The 20104-nt window shown below is 41.4% G+C and overlaps 1 long non-coding RNA gene across 1 annotated transcript; it reads left to right on the top strand.

Moving 5' to 3' along the window:
- Positions 1–822: 822 nt before the first annotated feature.
- On the top strand, positions 823–5593 carry LOC149321561 (uncharacterized). The gene is made up of 4 exons (XR_016281241.1): positions 823–901; positions 2701–2746; positions 4604–4668; positions 5373–5593. It is a non-coding gene; the product is annotated as an uncharacterized LOC149321561 (long non-coding RNA).
- Positions 5594–20104: the final 14511 nt, after the last annotated feature.

Genomic DNA, 20104 nt, shown 5'->3' with positions numbered 1-20104 from the left:
CAACAGTCTGGGTACTCATTTTAGCGACCTCGGAAGGATGCAAGCCTGAGTCGAGCTTGGGCCCTTTTGCTGGTCTTGAACTCGCAACCTTGTGGTTTTGAGTGAATGGCTGCAGTACAGGCATTTAACCACTGCGCCACCAGGGCTCCTATGTATGGATGTTTTAACTGTAAGTCGCCTCGACTTTCATTGACAGAGAGGCAGGATATAAATAAATGTTATTATTGTTGATGTTGTTGTAAACTGCCTTGATCGTATTGGAGAGGCGGGATAAAAAATAAAATGTTTTTATTATTATAATTATTATTTATTAAGAAAACCCTGAGATGGGTTTCCCACAGTTCAAAAATGACGGTTATCTTACAAGCTGCTGCTTGAATATCAGGCAAGCATAAGGCACCAGCTTGTCATACTTTATTAGTTTTTGTTCCTGAAATGGGATACTGAAAACTCTTACTGCCTTTTCCTTATCTGCCTCTTTGGATTCATTGATGTATCTAAACTATCTCTGCTTATAACCTTGGTGACTGGAATAATTGTGTTATTTGGATTTCTCTGTCATGTTAATTAACTAATTATCCAAATAAATCAATCAAACAGGGAACAAAGAAAAGAAATGACGACAAACAACAACAACAACAACAACATGACCAACACGGCTACACTGGCTATATGTTTCTTTTACACAGTTGTAAAAGATTACTATCAGCTCTTCATCCCCGGCGGAACCTTTTCGACTGCAGCTCGCGTTTCCAGCCGGACACTAAAGAGTGTCGTACCTCCCGGTGCTCTTTCTTTTTAGGTCCGCCCTCCTCTACGCCCGAGGTTTCTGATTTCCCGGCATGCCTTGCGAGGGCTACTTCTCTTCCGGTTGGGTTCCTGAGCCGTAGCGGAGGTCGAGGTGAGTCTTCCTCTCGCAATCCGCCTCCATCCTCCCCCAGGAGAGCCTCATTGCCGCCGCCGGGTGCTGAGGCCGAAGGAGGAAGGCTGCCATTTCTGATCGGGAGGCAGTACAGGGAAAGGGAGGGAAGGAGAGAAGGATGGCTGGCTGACTGGCTTGCTGGGTGGCACTGGCACTAGGGATGACTAGGGTCCCAGATACACTGCAGAACTAGTCCAGTCTGAGACTGCCTTAGCTGCCCTGGCTCAGTGCTAGGGAATTCTGGGAACTGTAGTCTTGGGAGACTTTTAGCTCTCTCTGTCAGAGAGCTCTGGGGCCACAGTAAACTACAATTCCCAGGATTCCCTAGCACAGCCAGGGCAGTCAAAGCGGTCTCAAGATGGATTATTTTACATTGTATATATGTTTAAAATGTATTACTGTTCTAATTGGGTTATTTTAATTGTTTTAAAAGTGCTGTTTTACTATAGATAGATATTCACTGTTTTATATGTTTATATATATATGTATGTATGTACGTATGTATATGTGTGTGTGCGTGTTATATATAACTCCCAGAATCCCCCGGTCCTTGTGGTCCATGTTGGCTGGAAATGCTTGGAAGTTGTATTCCAAGTAGCACTTTTCCTGGCTCTGGGAATGAATGGAGCGTGGCAGTTTGGAGGCTGCCTAGGGCTGTATCCACACTGCAGAAATAACCCAGTTTGACACTGCTTTAACTGCCACGGCTCCATGCTATGGGACTGTGGGATCTGTAGATTTGTGGGACCTTTGGCCTTCTCTGTCAGGCAGCTGTGGGGCCACAACAAACTACAACTCCCAGGATTCCATAGCATTTAGATAAGGCAGTTAAGGCAGTCTCAAACTGGATTATTGTTGTTGTTGCATGTCTTCAAGTTGTTTAACTTATGGCAACCCTCAGGCAAACCTTGGGCGAGTCACATGCTCTCAGCCTCGGGGGAAGGCAATGGCAAACCTCCTCTGAACAAATCTTGCCGGCGGGAAAAACCATGACAGGCTCTTCTTAGGGTCTCTATAAATTGGAAACTACCTGAATGCAAGGTGAACCTATCATGGGGTTTTCTTGGCAGATTACTTCAGAAGAGGTTTGCCATTGCTTTCCCCTGAGGCTGAGAGCATGTGACTTGCCCAGGGTCACCCAGTGGCTTTCATGGCGAAGCTGGGAATCAGTCTCCAAAGTCACAGTCCAATGCTCAAAGCATTACACCAACCTGGGGGCCTTGTTCACTGTATGCAATCATTTCAGTAGCAAATTGATATGCAATGACATTTTGAAGAACAGGTAATAAGAACTATTATATGTTTTTTGTCAACAGTAGCTTTCCTGTTTATGTGTGACTCGTAGTCTTAAAGGAACCATTGTCCTCAAAAGCTCTAGACTCCTGACAGTGCAGTTCTGTGCGTTTTTAGTTGGGAACGACCCCCACTGGGTTTATCGGAACTTACCTTTTCCTTGTAACTTCCCCAAGGCAAATCATAGAATCATAGAATCGTAGAGTTGGAAGAGACCACAAGGGCCATCCAGTCCAACCCCCTGCCATGCAGGAAATCCAGATCAAAGCATCCCTGACAGATGGCCATCCAGCCTCTGTTTAAAGACCTCCAAGGAAGGAGACTCTATCACTCTCCGAGGGAGTGCATTCCACTGTCGAACAGCCCTTACTGTCAGGAAGTTCCTCCTAATGTTCAGGTGGAATCTCTTTTCCTGTAGCTTGCATCCATTGTTCCATTGTTGACTGCTTTAATGCATAATTCTAAATTGCTATTTCTTTCAACAGGTTTAAGCCATGGCCAAGTCCAAGAACCACACCACACATAATCAGTGTAAGTTTGTATGAATATTGGTCAGTATGATTTTTTATTTTTTGGTAAATTGTTGTCAAAATCCATTTAATTGTTCCCAACACATTCTAAATTTGAAAGTGCAAAATTGCTTTAAGTCCATGGAAATGTTTACCAACAATTCCAGATGATTGGGCATCCCTATGCTACGCTTTTGTGTGTCTGTAATTTGGAGAATTGGTGTGATCAAAAGAATGTTAGTGTACACACACTAAAGGCACACGGGGAGGAAAGGTCCTCCTGACCTTGTAGGAAGCATATTGATTAATTGGTTGGGTTTATATCCTGCCTTTCTCCCAAAATGAGATTCAAGGTGGGGTAAACATTGAAGTGTATTGTTACTGACATTTTTATGCTGATCATAACAACCATGATGATTGCATTTCAGGCCTTTTTAGGACCCCACATAAATCTTCACTAGGACTGGGAGACCAGGGTTCAAATTTCTGCTTGGCCATGAAAAAAATACTGGGTGATCTTGAGCAAACTATACTCTCAGCCACAGAGGAAGGCAAAAGCAAGCCCCTCTGAACAAATCTTACCAAGAAAACCTCATGATAGGTTTATCTTAGTGTCAACCTATGTTACAATCAACTTGAAGGCAGACAACAACAGAAGCCATCTCTGGAGTGCCATAGGGTCTCTTTAACAGCAACATACAGACATGCCTTCCAAATAGCATTGGGCCAAATGACATGAAATCCATTTTGCATAACGTTGTATGGAAAGACACAATAGGAATGCATCCATGCAAGCATTGTCAAATTTGGGTTTATGTGTATAGCTACTTTGAATACCATGCTAGAAGAAAAGGGGTATATAAATAAATTAATTAAATAAATTTTGTTTCCTGTAAAACTGGTCAAGAGTAAAAGGCTCACTTGTGGCTAGAGAGAAATTTTAGGATGTACCCCTGAACAATGAGAAATCAGCAGACGTGCTTAGAAAGTATTATATTGTGTTGGCTATAGCAGCCAGCACATGTACCAAAGAAACAAGATGTGTTTGCACCCATCAGAGTGCTGGTAGGATTCACAGGTGAGGGTGACTGAATAAATATTAGCAATCTCCATGTTGTCTACTGTATCTGCATGGTGGGTGAGATACGAAGGAAAAGCATGAGTTTTTCAGTTATTAACAACAATAGCATTTCTGTTGCTGTTCATGTCACGAGTTCATTACCATTTCCCTTGGTTACTAGTTAAAATGTGTGTTGCAACTGCTTTGGAGGAATAAGATCTTTGTTGTAGTGAGCATTAGAGAGAAATGCACATCTAAAGCACAAAGCAAATTCAAAGATGTTGGCTTCCACAAACACAGGAGAAGGGCAGGAAATTGTCTATTTTCTGCAGTTGGAAAGGACCCCTGTGAAGATTCCCTTTCCTCTTTTTGATTGTGGAGCTAGTGGAGGATAGCAGCCGAAGTGCTAGGAAGGAAGGAAGCACAGGGTCATGCTCACCACTGGCTAGTGCTGGATAGGGAGCAACTGAGAGCCTTGCAGCTCTAAGTATCAAGAATGGGAAGGTGGGGAAACTGCCTTGTCATCCTCACCAAAGCAAGGAGGGTCCCTGTGCTGAGTCATGGGCAGAACTATGGAACTTGTCAGGTACATTGTGCCCTTACAAAGAAGATGACATGTTTTCTCTCAGGCTATCTAGAAGGTCCTTTATAAATTCATGATTTAACATGAGACAAGCTCACAATGATTTAAAAGCCTGCAAGAGTGTTGTGAAAATAGAATGGTGCTTTTGAGGTGGTTGGTTGATTGGGTAATATTGTCCATGTGTAATTGTCCACAATCTTTATTCTAAATCTCTTAATGGTGTTAACTCCAAACAGCTCGCAAGTGGCACAGAAATGGCATTAAGAAGCCCAGGTCAAATAGATACGAATCTCTAAAAGGGGTATGTATTTTTTTTTCTCCTTGACAGTTGGTTTAGGGAGGCCTTGCATGCTGGCTGTATTCATGGGCAGGTGTTTAAAATCATGATGTAGCCATAGTCAGGAATGCAAGACCACAGAGCCTAACATTAGCCATCACAGAGACTGTAGAATCACATATGGATCCTGCAGAACATAATCTGCACTTTGTATGTTTACATTAACTTGGTTAAATGTGAACTTGTCCAGCACTTTGTTATAATGTGTTCTTCACATACTTCTTTTATCTAGCATCCTATATTCCCAACACTGATTTTAAAATTCTTTATGTGGATCAGTGTAACTGATGAGATCAGTTTCTTAATGCAGTGGAAGGGGTTTCAAAGTGAAAGAGTTTTTGCAAACTTTTTATTAATTTTTCTCTAGTGAGCTCAAGGTGGGGTAAATGGCTGCCTTCCTTCCCACTTTATTCTCACAACAGACTTGTGAGGCAGATCAGGATGTGAGAGAGGGACTAGTCAAAAGTTGTCTTGTGTGTTTCTGTTGCTCATAGAATCAAGAGTTGCATCACTTATTGTCGTCAAAGACCTTGTTAAGGAGCCAGGCTTCATCTTGTAAATGTACAGAGCCCATCCTGTTGTTTACTCACTCTTATAAATAGTAAAATACCTGCAGCCAAATAGGTGAATTGCTAGACTAATGATATTTAATTTATTCCTCCTTTTAGGTTGATCCCAAGTTCTTGAGGAACATGCGCTTTGCAAAAAAACACAACAAGAAGGGGCTGAAAAAAATGCGAGCCAATAATGCTAAAAATGCCAAGTAACCAACTCATCTTTGAACAGCAAAAGGGACTGACTTGCTAGGAACTTGGATCAGCAGTTTTTCCTCTTTCTCTTCATTTTCACTCAAAGCATTTTGTTTAAATAAAACTGAGTGTGATGTACATATGTAAATGTCATGTTTTCTGTTTTGAATCTACAAGTCCCATCAGCCTTAGCCTGCAAAGCCGTTGGTGAAGAATGATGGGAGTTGCTGTCTTAAAATGTATAAAGCAGTGTTTCTCAAGTTCTGGTATAGTGGACCAGCAAACCCCCCACCCCCAGTGTTCCAAGAATCAACAACATGTTTGTTTCATTAGCTGTGACTTTGTATCTCCTCTTAGAAACTTGTCATGGATTGGAAGCCAAGGGCTTACAGACTAGCACTCCAGCCGTGATTTAAAGGGCCACATGACACACCACTACTCTTCAAGAACATCTTTTGAAAGAGTGTCTGTTGTGGCAATGAAGCTACTCTTGTCAGTTCTACTTAGCAATTTCTTCTATTATGGGATGAGAAAGTGTGACAGTATCTCACTTCCTCATCCCACAATAAAATTGGTCGGGTTTAGGGGCAGGTGTTGCTACTTACAGTGTGGTACACTGTGTGTACAGGATCAGCCAAGGTGACGCAGAATTGCAGAGGAGATAAAAGGGAAATCCTGAAGGTATGGAGCCCAGGTAAGGATATGTTTTGGAAAATGGAAAGCCTCAGTCCTGTAGAGCTGTTGAGAGGTAATCCCAACACAGCAGGTCAGAAATGTTTATAAGAATAAAATTAGCACAGGTTCAGGAGGATGCACCTCCCAGAACAGGATGAATGGTGCTGGATTAAGGAAAGGTGCTCGATAAAGTCACTTTGTTGGCCTGCAAAAACAAACTTTGTGCCTCCTGACAATCCAAAGATTTCTTATAAACTAGTCCCCAAAGTAAGATGCTAGATTCAGTTGTGAGGTTGTGTATATGTGTATAAAAATAAAACTGGTGACATAAATGGACACTGCAAGAGTCATATCCTGATTATGTTCAAGCAAGCCAAGTTGCTGTAGTGTAACATTGCACAAGCGGTTCCATTCTACTCTTGTTTTGCCTTTTCCTCCCTTGGGCTGAGAGAGAGTGACTTGCCCAAAGTCTCCCAGTGAGTTTCCATGCCTGAGGGAATTTGGACCCTGGTCTGTAAGCCAGTGTGACAATGGTTTGAGTGTTGGACTACAACTCAGAAGACTAGTGTTCGATTCTCAGCTTGGCCATGAAGCCCACTGGGTTACCTTGGGCAAGTCACACACTTGGCCTCAGGAAAGCAGTGGCAAACCTCCTCTGAACATATCCTGCCAAGAAGATCCCATGACAGGTTGGTCTTAGGGTCGCTAAGAAAGCACACAGCAACTCCAGAGTCATGCAGTGCTCAAGCCACTACATTACACTAAGTTACAGAACAATAAAAAGATGCAGTGTTGATATTTGTCATGTTGCTTCACTAGTAGGTAACCTAGAAGAAAATGCTAGCAAGATGTGTTTGTTCCTATTAAAGCATTTTCATTTAAAGCAGTTTCCTTTTACATTAGAAGATTTTCCAGTGTTCCATAGGGCTGTAAACTTATTACAGTGCATATTGCTATAATCTCATTTGCCCAGAAGGTGGTGTCTTCTGCACGCTAGCAGTGCTGTTCATCTAACAGATGAGAATTTCTGGTGGAAATCTTGGGGAACAATTTTAAGATTACAATACAAATTTCTTTCACACAATTGTAGCACTTTGTTACCACTTTAACTCCCATGGTTCTATCCTATGGAATCCTGGGATTTGTACTTTCATGAAGGATTTGGAATTCTCTGCCAGACAGTTCTTGTGACTCACCAAACTACAAATCCCAGGATTCTGGGATTCAGCTAATGTTATTATAGTGATATCAAGCTGTGAAGTCAGAGCTTTTGTGGTTTTTTTGGGCTATGTGGCTATGTTCTACAAAAGTTTTATTTCTAATGTTTCGGCAGCATCTCTGGCTGGCATCTTCTGTAATAAAGACTTCTAGAACTTGGCCACAGCCCGAAAAACCCACAAAAAACCCTATGATATCAAACTGTTGGAATTGTGCAGTGTGAAAGAGAAGTTGATAACCTGAAGAATATATATGCTTAGCTGCTTACAGATCAGGGATGGGCAACGTGATATTTCAGATGCTGCATTTCGACCCCAGTATTGCTCACCTTTAGCTATACCAGGTAAGGCTTGCAGGCTTTGACAGCTGAAACATTTTTCTGTTGGTTTCAAGCACTAGTGTTCAGAAAAAATACTGGTTCTGAATACGCGGATATCATGTGGATACCTTGGCTGATCAGGTATTGAAGAAGTCTCTGTTAACCCCCATTCACACTATGTACATATAATATGTTGTGTGCCTACATGTTGTTCTGACTTAGTGACCCTTCCGTACAGTGTTCCAACTCCAATATTGCTCACCCTTATTTATACCAGGTAAGGCTTGCAAGAGCAACAGTCAAATAACATTCAGAGTAGAAAAAATAAATATACAAGAACCCTAATACAGCAAACCAAGGTGAACCTATCATGGCTTTCTTGGCAAGATTAGATCAGAGGGGGGTTGCCTCTGCCTTCCTCTGGGGTTGAGAGAGGGTGGTTTGTCTATGGTCACCCATGGGGTTGACCATGGATTCAAACTCTGGTCTCCAGAGTCATAGTCCAATGCTCAAACTGCAACAGTTCTTGTTGACGGTGCTTTTATTGCTGTGGTTCCATCCTATGAAAACCTGAAATTGGTAGTTTGGGGAGTTTAACTTAGAATTACCTGTCAGAGAGCACTAATGTCTCACCAGATGGCTAACCCCAAGATCCCATGACAATTAATGGAGAGTCATACAACATAATTGTCTAGTGTGAAAGGGGCTAAGTAGCTATTGCTACTTAGTACGTAGTCAATTTCTTGTGTGAGGAAAAAGCTTGTCTTTCTTGAACATTCTGCCAGCAAGCATCCTCCCACTATCCTGTCTTTTTGTTTCTGATGTAAACAAAACCATTTTGGCAGGGTTTCAAGTAAATGTTTTAGGGCCAGTATGGACAGGCGTTTTGTGGCGCCCTGGGGCCAAAATTAGGGCTAGATGGGGTTGGGCGTCCAGACACACCCAGCCCTACTAGTGCTGCACATGCGCACTCCCACCCACATGGGCGCCATAGCTGTGCAGCAACATACAAATGCCTGTCCACAGAAGGGGCGTCATAGGGCTGCATTGTGGCCCTTATGACGCCACAAAAATGGAGCTGCCTAGAGCGGCTCCTTTTTGAGTGTGCATCTGTGCAGCCGCATGTGGATACTGCTGCACAGCTGTGTAGCAAAGAGAAATGGCATTCTGCCGCCCACGTGTAGTGGGCCTTAGTTACCTTTTCAGTAGCTTTGCCAAATTAGGGTACGGTACAGAGCACCCAAAAAGGTGGCCTTCCGGAGCCTGTTTTTCTGCCGGAGGGAAGCCATAGCCACCAAACCATGCGGCTTCCCACCAGTGGAAAAAGAACCTGCTAAAAGCAGGTTCTTTTTATGCCATGGTGGCATAACAAGTGCACCACTGGCACACTCATTGCATAAGTACTGTGTGGCACCGTGCGGACGCCGCACAGCACTTACATAACAATGGTGGCATGTATACAGGGAGCCGCCATTGTTGCGCCCTTGTGACGTGCTAGGGTTAAGGGTCGTGTGGGCGCGCCTCCCCAAGGCAACCCTAGCACGTGATGAGGGCATCACGAAAGGCCTGTCTATTCTGGGCCTAGGCTATACTGATTTTGTACAACCAGTTCTGTTGTATGATAGCAACTTAAACTCACTACTATTTTCTAGGCTCTAAAGGCAGCTGCTGTTTCAGAATGGTGACTCCACATGATTTTTCTGCAGAAGTAACGCTAAAGTCATTCCCTGTGTCTGAAATATAATATGGGGAATGCTGACTGTGTGTAATTTGGTCTAAGAAAGACAAAGGCTTGGCTTCTAGCTTTTCTTCTGAGAAGAAATAAGTTTTCCCTGTGTACTTGCAAGTTGGAAGGCCATTAGGAATTATGTGGGATGTATTTCCAGTGGGGCCTGTTAGTGGGTTTGCAGAAAGTGCCTCACACACAAACTGTTGATAAAAGCCATATAATAGTGCTTATTATGTGTTCTCCAAAATGTCATTGTAAATGAATTTGCTCCTAAAATGATTGCATGCAGTAAACAAGTCCCGCAGTACGGTGTAGTGGTTAGAGCATTGGACTATGACTCTGAAGACCAGGGTTCGAAACCTAGTTCAGCCATGTAAACCCACTGGGTGACCTTCGGTAAGTCACACACTCTCAGCCTCAGAGGATGGCAATGGCAAAACTATTCTGAAGAAACTTGCCAAGAAAACCCTGTGATATGTTCACCTTACGGTCACCATAAGATGAAACAACATGAGGGTACACAACAACAAACAAGACCCCATGTTGATTGATTTTAGTTTATTGTATCCTGTTTTGCCATTCTTTTAGTGGCACTAGTGAAGGCTCTTCAGATTAAAAGGAAAAGGTAAAGGTTTTCCCTTGACAAGATTTTTTTATTCAGTATGAATTGGAATAGATGTGTGTAAATGCCACAGCTGTTTTATAATTTGTGCTGAATTGAATTTCAAAATATTGGATTGATTCAGATATAACTCCAGAGTTTTGCATTATGAAAAAGCCCTGTGCCCATCAATTTTTGTCATGTGGCACAAAAGAAAGAAGGTGCAGGCTCCAGATTCATGCATACATGCTAAAATACAATACAGCAGTATCTTTGAATAAGGCCAGTGCTTTAAGTATTTGTTTATCACAGGGTTTCCCAAACTTTGATCCTGCAGATGTTATGGACTTCAACTCCCAAATGCCCTACCCAGTTTGGGCAGCAATCAGGAATTCTGGGAACTGTAGTACAAAACATTTGGAGGACCACAGTTTGGAAAACACTGGTTTTCCAGCCCCCCCCCCCCAAAGGCTTCTGGGGAAAAGTCCAGCAGGTTAAAAAAAAAAGCCCAAGATATCATGAAAAACAAAGCGAAACAATTATTTTAATAAATGGCATTCTTTAAAAAAATAATGGAAGAGCCACCTTTTTTTAGGACCAAAGACCACCAAAACAATACAATGTTGGGGGCCTGCCAGAAATCCTAATGGAAACTAGCATGACTTCCACAGCTGAGGCTTTGCTGTTAACCTTGACATATGGCATCCCTATGAATGAGAGATTTTCGAATCACCCCTATCTTCCAGACTCAGGGTCATGGCTTGCTTGCTTGAGTCCATCTATCTGGAATGCAGTCTTCTTCTTTTCCTGCTGCCTTCTACCTTACCAAGCATTATTGTCTTTTCTAGTGAGTCATTGTCTTCTCATGATGTGTCCAAAGTACGACAGGCTCATTTTAGTCACCTTGACTTCAGGCTTGATTTGCTCTAGTGATTTGTCTTTTCAGCAGGCTATGTTTATATGTAGAGGTCTTCTTCAGTGCCACATTTCAAAGAATTGATATTGTTCCCATCAATGTTTCTTTGCCATCCAGCTTTCACAACCATGCATAGAAATAGGAAATACAATGCCATAACTTTAGTATTCAGTTATATATCTTTACACTTCAGGATCTTATCTAGTTCCTCGTTCCATAGCTGCCCTTCTAACTCCTAGTCTTCTGATTTCTTCACTTCAGTCTCCATTCTAATTAATGGATGAAGTCTTGAATTATTTCAATATCTTCATTGTCTATTTTAAAGTTATCTAAATCATCTATGGTCATTTTCTCAATGTTCAACTTTAAATCTGTCTTTTCACTTTTTTCCTTGACTTTCTCCGGTAATCATTCCAAGTTTTTGCTATTTTCTGCTAGTAGTATGGAGTCACCTGCATATCTTAAATTGCTGATATTCCTTCCTCCATTTTTCATGAATCTTCCCTCTCAGTCTAATCCTGCTTTTCATATGATATGTTCAGCATATAAATTAATCACATAGATGATAAAATGCAGCCTTACCTAACCCCCTTGCCAAATGAAAACCATTCAATTTCTTCATATTCTCTCTGGATGGTAGCTTCTTGTCCTGAATACAAGTTATGCATTGGGGCAATCAAATGTTGTGGCACACCCATTCCTTTAAGCATGGCCCATAGTTTTGCATGATCTTCACAATCAGAGAAGATAACACGCATGCTGAATTTCTTCTCTATTATCCAACATATGTTTTCAATATGATATTTAGTGCCTCTTCCTTTCCTGAACCCAACTTGGGCATCTGGCATTTCTCACTCCATAAATAGTCATCTATGTTGTAGATAGACTTTTACTTGTATGTAGATATGTTGTTACTCGCATGGGAAGTTAATGTAATGGTCTTGTGATTACTGCAGTCCCTGGTGTCCTCTTTCTTGAGGCCTGGAAAGTATTTTGATAATTTCCAGTCTGTGGGCCATTGTTTTCTTTTCCATATTTGTTGACAGATTTTATCCTGTCTCTGTAGCTTGAAACAGCTCTATTGGTATGTTATCTGTTTCTGATTATATATTTCTCCCAAGTGTTCTGACTAGTGTAGCTTCCACTTCACTTTTTAAAATTTTAAGTTCATCTTCAAATGGCTCTTCCTTGAATAAATTTATCATTCTTTAATCTCTCTTATGTGGTTTTTAATTCAGCTTTTCATTTTTACTCTGTAATGTGTTCCCCTGTGGGTCATAGTGCATCCCCACTCTTAGTTTAAGCTTCCCCTAGATTTCTTGGATCTTGTGGAAGAGGTATCTTGTTCTTTATTTTTTCTTGTCTCTTTTTTCTGCAATGATTATTATAGTAATTATCTTTGCCCCAGTCCATAAGTTCCAAAATAGTTCCATTCAGGGTTTTCACCCTATTTCTGTCACCTATCACTTTTGCTTCTCATCTGTCTTATGGCTTGAAGAGTTTCTTCAATCCTCCACTTTCTTTTGGCTGCTGATATTGCATTTTTGCATTCTTCCCTCATATTGTTCCTGGCTTCAGTCCAGAGTTCTTTTGCTTGCCGGTCAATAAGGTTTAAAGGTCAATTCTATTTTTTTACATTATCTTTGCATTCTATGGGGATGTTCTTCAGGTTTTATTTTGGTGCAATGGTTGGTTTAGAGTTCTTCTTTACCTTTACTGTAATTCCTGATATTAGCAATTTATGGTTTGTACCACAATCTGCTTCTAGTCTTGTTTTACAGAGAAAACAGTGCTCTTCTGTCTTCTGCTTCAGATTATGTAGTCTATTTGATCTCTGTATTGACCATCAGGTGATATCTATGTATACTGTCATCTCTTTCGTTACTGGAAGAATGAGTTTGCAATAAACAAACTGATGGCCTCAAAAATTCAGTCAGTCACTCTCCTGTTTCATTTCTTGATCCTAGGCAAAAAATTTGTACAATCTAATTCTGCTCTGTTTCTTACTTTTGCATTCCAGTCACTTACAATTAACAAGAACTCCTGGTTTTTGGTGTGTGATCACTTTCCTCCTGGACCCCAGCACAGAATCTTTCAATTTTTTCTTTTTCTGCCTCAGTAACTGGAGCATTAACTTGAATTATGTTTATATTGATGGGGTTTCCCCAAAGTCTTATTGATATTATTTAGTCAGACTTTGCATTATATCCTTTGACTGCTTTTGCTGCATCTTTCTTCACTATTAATGCAACCCCATTTCTTCTAAGATTTTCATTTCCTGAATAAAACACCATGCAATTTTGTGAATCAAAATGTCCCATTCCTGTCTACTTTAGCTCACTCATCCCAAGTACTGCAATGTTTATAACTTCCATTTTCTTTCTTTTTCTTTCTTTTTAAATTATGTTTAGCTTCCCTTGATTCATTCTTCTCACATTCCATCTTCCTATAATAGTGTTGTGCAGCTTTGGACTTTCCTTTCACCACGTCAACAGCTGAAAGTCCTTTTGGCTTGAGTCCATCTGTGTCATTAGCCACAGTGCTACTCATACTTGTTCTGTGCTCTACCCTGCTACCTAACTGAGTGTTCTCTGACCTGGAAGTCTCATGTTCTGGCACTATCTCTTGTTTCATTTTGGATTGTCTCATCATAGAGGCTTCATGGTAAAATACATTCAAGAGGGTTTGCCATGCCTCCTTCTGCACCTAACAAGTGTTAGCTATGGTGCCACTGCTATTGTTTTTTAGAGATCCTCTGCCAGTATCACCCCACCCCATTCTCACTATTGCTGCTGCTGAGCAGCTGCTTGGCATATTTTGTCTGGCTCTTCAGTAAAAGCCTGTCTGACATTGAAGATCCTACCAGCAGCACTGTTGCCCTCAGTATGGCCTCTTGCCTCACAGGAGCATACAATTCCAGCACCATGGAAAGGTAGTGCCATTGATAGGACAGCTGAAGTGGTATGACAGAAAAAGTTCTGTTGTGTGTAATCTTCGCCCTAATCTCTCAGAGTGATGTGATGCAAAACAAGGCCTTTGCTAAGGATTTCAATTTTCAGGCAGGTTTATGTGTTGATCATGTCCCCTGACTGCTACTAGTACTTTTGTGCTGCACATTCCTTTCCAACACAGCTACTAATATTGTGAAACCCTCCACTGGTAGTACCATTACTATGTACATTGGAAATCCCTCAGTCTGAACTGAAGTGCCTTTCAAATCTGTTTCTTGTCATCCTCATTGAGATGCATCCTAGGCCACGTAAACCCTGTGCTAAAAATATACTGCTGGTGTAAAAAGATAAGGAGTGAGTTTGCTTGGATTCAATTCAACCTGGACACTGAAAATCTTACCATTAATGTGAACAAAACACACATGAAGGTTCAGTCCTTCTTTTTCCTCCACTTGAACATTTTTGACAGAATTTTCAATTAAACCAGAGTGGGCTGTTTGCCTGAAGAGAGAAGAAACTCAAAAATGTATAGTGAAATGCAATTACTTTTGTGTCCTCGCTTTCCAGGGGCAATTGAGAAATTCTGCCTTTGTTCAAAGCCTTTTATCATCATTGACCTTCAGCACTATCCACCCATGCAAGAGTTTCCCAAATATGGCCTCGGGAGCTTCCAGCTCGAAATAGCCCCAAGTGACACAATGCAAGATGGAATAATGTACTCTAAAGCCGGGGCTTCATTGTGTGAGAAGAGGTGGGGGCTGGTTAGCTTTGGGTGGAAAAAGGTATCAGGTTTGCCTCTACCTCATAGAAATAGCCTTGGCATGAGAACAGAATTTCAACTCCCTTTGAATCAAGGGCACTCTGCTAGTTATTCTGATATATGTGAGTCAAATACAGGCACACACCCCAATCTAGGACTGAACAGCAGTTTATATCTCCCCATTGTTACATTCCAAACATCCAGAAAAGTACAACAAAATGAAGGTTTTAAATGCTTCCTCTTATTAGTAGCTATGGAATCCATAATCATGATTTATCCCTACATCAAAATATGCATAATTTATGCTATACATAATATCCCATATTAATATCATGCAGTTATATGCATAAGTTGTCCATAAGTGTGATTGAATTAAAAGATATATCCACATTAGTCTGGATCAATGTGCACTTTTGAGTCTAACTGACAGAAAGAAGGTTGTAGCATAAGCTTTCATAGACTGAGTGTATTCCATCAGTTGAAAGTGTGATTGGTCACCTTTCATCTTGGTAGTAATTCACTAGCTGCACCCTCTGCTGGAAGGTGATTATTCTCTGTATGTGGTACCCATTTTGCTGTGGATCAGTGAAGAGAGACAGCCACATTGAGCCAGATGTTAACTGTAGCATTTTGTATTATTGCGAGGACGACTCATCATCAGAGTAGGTCATGTTTGGCAAGAGGAGGTTCTTGCTGATGTTCAATTTGTTCTCAGGGGCTATTCTGTTTGTATTGGAGCTGAGCTGTTTATTTTGTAGTCTCTTCAGAGCAAGAGTCAAAGCATTTGGCCCCTGGTGCCTACTGGGCATGATCCAACATTTCTGTAGGCATTGCAAGGAGGCTGCAACTTGTTCTCGATACTGAAAAGTAAGGAGTAGAAACAAAGGGAGCCTTAGAAACATATACTGAATCTCAAGGGGCAACACAGGGACATTTTGATTTGCTAAAGTATTATTAGTTTACACTGTCTTGGCTGAGGAATCTTTGACCCTCCAGGTCTTTTGGAGTTCAACACTTGCAATCTTGCTGGCTGGGGTTTTTGTGAGGGCCAACATTTTTCCACCTTGCCTTCAGGGCTACTATCTTTCCCAGTGTTAGTATTTTAATTATATGTAAATAAACTATTGTACAAAGTGTAAGCTAATTGTTTTTCGTGGGGTTTTCGGGCTATGTAGCCATGTCCTAGAAGAGAGGCAGCCTCAGTGTATAATTTGGGAGAGTGAAATAATTTGATTCAGAAAAGTGCATATTTCTCAGAGGCTTCTGAAAACAGAAATCAATAAGAAGTTGATTTTCAATTTGTGTTCTAACTTCCTGAGTTAGAGTACTATATTACTATTCTGTATTAAAGATGAGGTAGCAAAGCCTCAGAGAATTCTCTGAAGATGCCAGCCACAGATTCTGGTGAAATGTCAGAAAGAAATTATTCTAGAACATGGCCACATAGCTTGAAAACCCCACAAAAAACTATGGATGCCAGTCATGAAAGCCTTCGACTCTACATTGTAAGCTAATTGCCCCCAACAATCTAGGTACTCACTTTAGCGACTTTGGAAGGATGCAAGCCTGAGTCGAGCTTGAGCCTTTTCGCTGGTATTGAACTCGCAACCTTATGGTTTGGAGTGAATGGCTGCAGTACAGGCATTTAACCACTGCACCACCAGGGTTCCTTGAACACACCTTGTCTCAACAGCTGACCTATAGTAAGGCCCCGGAGATTGCTTATACTTTCATGATGGTATTTGAGGCCACCTTTTAGGGGACAGATAAAGAATGTGACAGAATAAAAACCCTTGAAATCATTGAGTTTCCAAAGCAATGCTTGTTATTATTGTGTGCCTTCAAGTAATTTCTAATTTATAGTGACCCTAAGGCAAAGCTATCATAGGGTTTTCTTGGTAAGTTTCTTCAGAGGGGATTTGCCATTGTCATTCTCTGAGGCTTTTCTACTTCTACTTTAATACAGAACAGTAATACAGTACTCTAACTCAGGAAGTTAGAACACAAATTGAAAATCAACTTGTTATTGAGTTCTGTTTTCAGAAGCCTTCGAGAAATATACACTTATCTGAATCAAATTATTTCACTTTCCCAAGTTATACAATGAAATATTATCCCTGGTCTCCTGCCTGGCTGGAAGAGCTGAGATGTGGGCCCTCAGTTTGGCAGATGAGATCAGTGTCTGTTCTTCTTGAGTGAATGGGAAAGCCCACATGCCAAAAGTAAAGAAGAATTCAATACCCCAGGACAGCCAAGAGGACATTTACCTGTTTGTTCAGACAGACATAAATCACTGGGTTGTATACGGTTCCTGTTTTAGCCATGAATAGAGGAATGCTCTGAGTTTTGGGATCCATAGTCACTTCTGGTTTCATCACATTGGTCAGAGCAAAGACTGCATAAGGCATCCAGCTGAGAAGAAAGGCTAGGATCATAATGGCAGCTGTCTTGGTCACCTGGGACTCTGCTCTCTGAGTTGAATTACTTTGGACCAAGCCACTTTTAGCCACCTAAAAAGAGACAAGAAAATCAGTCACAAAAGAATGTGAAGTATTCTTTCCTGGTTTCTCTGCTTATTTCATTCAAGGGCAATGACTTTGACCTTTACCCACAGCATGCTTAAATGAGTTGAAACCTCCATGCTGATTACCATGAGTTTTCTTTTTCATGCCAGTATCCTTAAGGAGATGGTGGAGCTCAGTTAGCAGAACATAGGCTTTGCAAACTGACAGCTCCACATTCATTCTCTGGCACATCTAAATAATTCTCTGGCGCAGATCCGTCTTGATCTGTGTAATGCAGGTGCTTTATTTTCACCCATAAGGCATTGAAGAAATCCTTTACCACCCATTTCAATTCTCAGAAATGGCTGCCTTACAACTCAGGCTGTGTTTCTGCACATGTAGGAGGTACAATACTGAGGTGTTAGAGTGGACAATGTCACCTTTGGTTGCAGATGAGAGATAGCACTTTTTAATGATGTCCTACTTGAAGGAGGGAACAAATGGCATCCACCAGCAGCCAATTGTAATACTCAGTGCCAGCTAACTTTTTTTTTTGGGGGGGGGGTGTTTGTGTATTTTTCAAGCCGTTTTGGTGTTTGTGCCTTCAAGTTGCCTGTCTGTCTAGGGGATCCCCATGAGTTTCATAGGTTTTTCTTAGGCAAGGAATATTCAGGGGTGGTTTTGCCAGTACCTTCCTCTGAAATATATAGCATCTACAGTGTCTGATATTCATTGGCAGGTCTGCAAGGTAGAAAATTCCACAAGCACTTCTTCCCCTTCCTGGCAGCAAACCCTCAAATTTAAAAAATAACATGTTTTTATAATTGACAGTTGCCAGCCCTTTCATGATACTGAATGTCAGCTGCCTGTGGCAGCTACCTCATCTCTCCAGGTTTCTCCTATACTGTTTGAAAATGTGCAGACAAGGTGTTCTGCTTGCAGGGTGGTGGTGGTTTCATTTATATCATACCTTTTCTACAACCCTAGGACTCAAGGTGCAAGATATTTAAACGAATACAGTATTACTATAATGGAAGATAAATGATCTCCTTGAACTGACCTTGGAGAAGTCAGTTGGCTGGCCTGGCATGTTCCTACTTGCTTCCTAAAATGAGACCCCTGGCATGAGGCTGGGTTATCTTTGTTTTTAGTGGAAGATGACCCTCTACACATCATCAGATGCCATAACCTTTACACTTTTTCTTGAACATAAAGTTGCCAGATGGAACAAGACAATTGAACCTTATCACACGCAGGGCGAAACATCATGCAAGCATTATGGAAACACTGTACAGTAGAAACATTACGGAAGTGCCAGGGATGTGATCATCCATGGCACTTCTAAAGGGTAGTTGAGACTCTGTGCTATGTTCCCGTCGTAGACTTGTTTGTTGGGAAGCCAGGAGGAGCCATTTTCTGGTGTTTGTGTTCCCCGCAAACAATTCCATGATGGGAACATAGCAGGAAGCCTCAATTACACTTTAGAAGCACCATGGATTATCACATCCCTGGCACTTCCACAACATTTCTACAACGTTTTCATGATGTTTGGACCACGTGTGATAAGGACTAATGTGAGTGATGTTTGATTTGAGCCCAAAATAGGGAGAACACCTGTAGTTCAAATGTCATGTGAATGAGGCACCCCATACAACTGTCTTGATGATGTCAGGTAGTGATAAATATGTGATTTAAGTGGAGCTAGATTTTCCTCCAGAATCCCATAGGTGCATGGTTGCTGTATTCTCCTTTCTCTGCCACCTTTCACTCTGTATAACCAGTACAGCCAAAACCATTCTCCAGTGATATTTTCCCACTTGGGTTCACTTGTCATACCAAAGCCAAGTTGAGGGAGAAAGGATCTTGGGGGGGGGGGGGGTCATTGAAAGGATAATATCTGCAGCTGATAGAAAGAAGATTCAGCATACCCCCACTCATAACTGTATGTGTGTGTTGTTTGCCTTCAAGTTGTTTCTGACCTATGGTGATCCTAAGGCTCTATATTGACCTCAGCTCTATAGATTCTATCATGGGGTTTCCTTGGCAAGTTTCTTCAGAGGAGGTTTGTCATAGCCTTCCCCTGAGACTTAGAGTATGTGACTTGCCCAAGGTCACCTAGTGGATTTTCATGGCCAAGTGGGGATTTGAACCCTGCTCTCCAGAGTCATAGTTCAAAGCTCAAACCACTATATCACATTGCTATGACCCTTTAAATCCATCTGAATTCACACTTTATTATACATAGCTCTGTCACTTTCAGATGCAACTTAGTACTGAGATGCATTATGACATTCAGTCCGCTAATGCCAAATCTAGAATTTCTCAAGAAATAAATGGAGGCGATGTAAACTGGGGGTTTCCTTTATGCAGATTACTTAGGGCCACAGCTTGGGATGTACTAATGAAAGATCCTTTCTTTTCAGCTTCTGGGAAACAACTATTGTTTGTATCTCAAGACTGCAGCTTGAGATACAAATGGCTTGAGAACTGATACAGTGGACTCTTGATATCCGCTGGGGTTTGGTTCCAGGACCCCCTATGGCTACCAAAATTCTTGGATGCTCAAATCCCATTAAATTCAATGGTCTAGTGAAATGGCGTCACTTATATAAAACAACAAAATCAAGGTTTGCGCATATATATATATATATATATATATATATAATTTTCATGCCGTGGATGCTTGAATCCATGGATAAAAAAATCCATCGAAATGGAGGGTTGACTGTATGTTGCTTTCTTGCCTTTTGTCACCATTATAACAGCATGACTGTCCCTCACTCCCATTTACAAGGGTTTCAATTTAAACTATGACAGTGTGCTGTGGATGCAAATGAGTCAGAGAAGGAACTCAGAGGGCAACAACAAAGGATGGATGCTTGTGACAGCTGCTAGGACAATGGCAGCTGCACCCAAGTATTCCCAGGATCCCCTGCAATAATGTGCCTATAAATAGCTGCAAGCCACAGTCCTGTAGA

This window comes from Sceloporus occidentalis, unplaced genomic scaffold, assembly GCF_023333645.1.
Source record: "Sceloporus occidentalis isolate IW3139 unplaced genomic scaffold, rSceOcc1.0.p SCAF_1, whole genome shotgun sequence".
In the NCBI taxonomy this organism is placed as follows: domain Eukaryota; kingdom Metazoa; phylum Chordata; class Lepidosauria; order Squamata; family Phrynosomatidae; genus Sceloporus; species Sceloporus occidentalis.
The sequence above is the reverse complement of the archived record's forward strand: the minus strand, read 5'-3'. Positions and strand labels throughout refer to the sequence as shown.